Source organism: Macrosteles quadrilineatus, unplaced genomic scaffold (assembly GCF_028750875.1).
Source record: "Macrosteles quadrilineatus isolate MER2022 unplaced genomic scaffold, UCM_ALF_1.0 Scaffold_1__1_contigs__length_201487025, whole genome shotgun sequence".
NCBI classification, from domain to species: domain Eukaryota; kingdom Metazoa; phylum Arthropoda; class Insecta; order Hemiptera; family Cicadellidae; genus Macrosteles; species Macrosteles quadrilineatus.
In genome coordinates, this window is record NW_026542594.1 from 136,941,101 (window position 1) to 136,945,742 (window position 4,642).

The following is a 4,642-nucleotide window of genomic DNA, read 5'->3' on the forward strand; positions in this document are numbered from 1 at the left end:
TATACACGCAAACAATTTGTATATTTGTATGGTTTGTAAATAAAAGATGTACTGAACACAATCAGTTTGTATTCTTCTAATATTATTACCCTTGGGGATTATGTAAACGAATGTTTTGTAACTGATAATAAATTCTGTACCTAACTCTTGTGTATGGAATCTTGTTGTGGTGGCTTATAAACTTGTATAAGACGATAGTAAGGTTTAGACAATAAAACTAACCTCCTCTTAACAAAATAGCGGCCTTGTATATTTTTAATGGACCGTCAATCAGTCTTCAGGTGGTGTACGTATTCTTGTCAGATGTTAGGCAATTACAAAGGTCAACTGTCCTCTCCAGACCACCTCATCACTCACGGTACCTTCATCAACCGGCGAGTTTGTGCTGCCATGTGGGTTCAAATTGTTTTCAAGTCAATTCGATAATAATTGTTACATCTTACTATGACAAACACTTTATTACTATCGTACATGTTTAAATTGAGTGATCCATTGTTGGTCTAAAACTTGAACTGAAGAGGGTTATGTTGATAGATGAATACTTCTTGATCATGTTATTTACTTAAAATGTAACCCAGCGGTAGAACAGAAAGCCCCTTATAGAAAGATCTTAGTAGGCTGTGGGATTTTAGTTAATAATTAGTCGTAATCAGAACTTTTGTATTTTAATTTTCTAGTCAATGTTTACTCACGCTATATCCGGTTTAAACTTAGTTATGAAGGCCCGAGACGTCACTAACAAGAGATTGATTTTCTCATGTCGATTGGCTCGGACAGGGCTAGTGATCGTTCGTAAGTACGTTACGTGGAAATGTAGTGTGTCTAATTAAAATCTAACCCAGACATGATTTGAAAAGTTTAATTATTAATTTGAACACTTACAAACCAAATAATATAAAGTGATCTACCCTTTTCCATTTTCATCTCTACTATTTATTCAAAAATGAAACACAATCAAAATTACAATGATTCATTTTAAATAAAATACTGACAAGCCCAGCATGAGTTTTTATTAAAAATTACAAATAAGTGTGAATTTCACAATGATAATTATTGCTAGATAAAATATTTATCCATGAACAATCATTTAACATTACGATTTGAACAAATCACAATTTAAAAGCTGTGAATGCGCGTGTATGCAAATCAAACAAAATCCCGAACTTTATTGTTTTAACAGTCAGATATTAGATATCTTTGTCGAAGTTCATATTAATTTAAATCTGCAGCCTAGGGCTACCCAAAGTTCCGCTGAGTGAATTCCACTTTTTTAGTGGAAATTACTTCATAAACTTAATTTTAAATGTTGTGTTAAGATCCATTTTGACACAAATATCCTGCCAGCCTGAAAACGCTTCAATATTCCAGTTAAATATTAACTGGATATTTATTGGATTAATAAATATAATATCTATGTGTTTTGTATAAATGATTTTTTAAATTGTGTAATGTTTAGAAAGGAGTTGTACTTTTTGATTAATTTATTTTATTTATTTGAACGGTTGTTTCATTAATACTATTTTGTCAAAAAAGAAATTTACAAGATGCATTTTTAAAATTCTTTTTAAGCGTTTTTTGTATTGGTTTACAACTACTTAACATATAGTTACATAATTAATAATAAGGAAACAAAGGACATAAAAAATGTGCAGGAGGCTAATGTTAATGTTGTATAATTATTCTGACTTTCCATGTAAAAAAAATGCACCTATGACCAGTGCTACTGCTAATAGAAGCTCATTTATTTATCTATTTATTTTTTGACCAACGGCTGACGCCAATACATTAACATTTATCTAAAGTTATCCTAAATAGTTACATGATAGGTTAAATCGTTCGTCCTTAACGCTAAATAGCATTAACCTACGAGCCGAGCGTTTGAAATGGAATAAAGAATGGCAAAAGAAAAACAATCATCACTCAATAGAATGTAAAACGTTTCACCCTACCTTTATTTCTCCACTGTTACACTAGGTGTAGGCTTTCACACGATTTGCAATACCAATCCCCTTGCTTTCCCCTCACCGGCTCCTCACACCCATTTGAGATAAAGTGGCACATTCATTTTACCTATCCAATCACTTTCTTCTATTAAATCAATATACGCACATTATTATTTCACAAACTATTAAATACTAAAATAAAAATTGTATTTATTAACTCTTTTTAAAACACAACATTATGAATTGTAAACGTTCACATATGATAATGTTAGAACCTGTGACCTAGCTCTACTCTTAATTTCGTTTACATTGTACTTTCAAACTACATTTACAAACAGGAATATTTACCCAACATTTTCATCTGAGAGGAGTACATAATACCAAGCTGTTAGTCCGTCTGTCACTGTAATGATGTCATTCAGCGAAACGCTTTCTTCATGGCAGATGTAATCTGTTAAAAGAGTTGAATTTTTATCCAACACTTAACAAAGAAGTTGTTAATATTTATATATTTATTTAATTTAAATCTGAAGAGTATACAGTGATACATAAATATAAAATACGGTTATCTTTGATTTATATCATTCTATTGTATCTTAGTTTGTTTACGTCCATACTTGTCAGTCCATTGTAAAGAGGTTTTGTTACATTTTTTATAGGGTTACGTCATCATATGACGGGAATAGCACACCTATGTATTTTCCTTCCACCATGGTTATTTGATAGCTGTATAAAGTTCATTATTAATAACAACCGTAGGCATGCACTTGACGAAAGATTCATTTGGGCAAGTACGGACCATACCTCTCTAACATGGCAGCTCTGTCATTACTTACAACCAAGCAACAGTAAACCAAAGATCTGTCTACCTGATCAAATTCAATGTTAATCTCAGTTTGTACCTTTTGTTATACCTCCAAAGTGTAGATGGTGTTACTATCCCGTATTTTTACAACCAATACAATAAATTATATACTGTTGAATGATTCAGTACTCACTTGAAGTTAATTTTAGTATCCATACAATTATAAGTAAATATTGTTTTTAGTTGTGCAAATAGGATATTTGGTACAGTTCATGCAAGATAAAAATAATATCTAGTGGCTGATTAGCAAAAAGTAATATTTATGTAGTGAGTGCAGACTTCCAACATTACCAGGAGTTAAACGAACAAAGTGAATTCCCAAGGTAACGTGTGCATTATCAACTCTGTCAAGTGCGAGAGGTCCCTCAGGCCAACCACGACTAATTAATTTTCTATCTCACGTACAACTGAATTATTACAGAAGCAGTGTGAAAATATGTCAACATGTATCAGCATAGTAGATACTTACTGTTTACATTTAAAATAGCTATACTTAAGGTCACACATTACAAACAACTCGTACTTAATTAGTAACGGTAGAGTAACTCGTGCAGTGAGCTACATAACCAGAAAAGATAAGCCTTTTAAACTACTTAAAAAAAGATTATAAATCCTCACAAATATTCTATGATAATCACCATGGAATAAAAAAATCTTTTTGTTTTATAAAATATTTAACATATATTTCATCAGCTGTGCCATTTTATATTTAAAATGTTAATGCAAATTTGATACCTTAAGTGACGTTGCCTACCCGACAGCCTGAATTCAATTCAAGATGGTGGATTGGATGGATTTAAATATAGTTCGTGATTGAACATGCCTCTATTGTACAAGCTCTCCTAATTCGAAAATCAGATGGTTTCCAATGACCATGTACCTTATGTGCTCTTAACATAACAGAGCTTGTATTGGAAGATAAATCTATTTTTTATCTATTTTTAACGGAAAAAGACTAATTTACGGACATTTAAATTTTTTTTGTTAATACTTAAATAGAAAATTTCGAAGTTTCAGTTCATCCAGAATATCGTTTGGATCTTTGTGAATAGTTTACCGTTTATTTAAACTCGATTAACACTTCAATGATGCCACGAGGGTCATTTTGTAGGACCATGATTACGCGGTAACCAGCTGGTGGGTGGAACCCTTTTAACGGTATTATAAAAACCAACCAATTAAATAACCTTGCTTTCTTAAACAAGTAACAATATTAAGGATTTTAAGATCCAGCATTAGTAAGAGACCCGTTTCTCCATGTTTTAAAATTCATTCCCAAAGTTCCACGTTGATCAGCTCAAAAAAATACATTAAGGACATACAGAAATAAATACATTAGGTTTTTAAAAAGCTTGATTTTAGAAAAACACATGAATAATAAAAGAACGGCATTGAACATTAATTTTTTGTTCGCTTGTTGATTCGGAATAAACCGGCGCCCAATCTTCTTATTGATTGAGTGTTAAGTGAAAATCTGTATTAAAGCTCGAGCGAGAGTTGCAATTGAAACACTAAACACGAACAGGAAAAGGGAGGAGCGTCTGGTGATGTGATAAATGTGTTTACCAGTCTGAATGTGTCCTGCTCATAATGTGGGGCCATTGCGATCCCGAGACACCTTTGTTTTTTTTTTTTTTTTTTTTTTTTTTGGAGTTATTCCATTTTAACCCCAAAGCTGTATTATGTTAGCTGATGTGCACTCACAAATTGCTTTAAAATGTTTCAGCCTTAAACCTACAACCTTTAGAATTCTAGTGTAACAAATTTACTTAGCAACCCAATCATGTATTTTACATGTTTCCAACATTTACATAAAATTATTCATCGGTTTTAC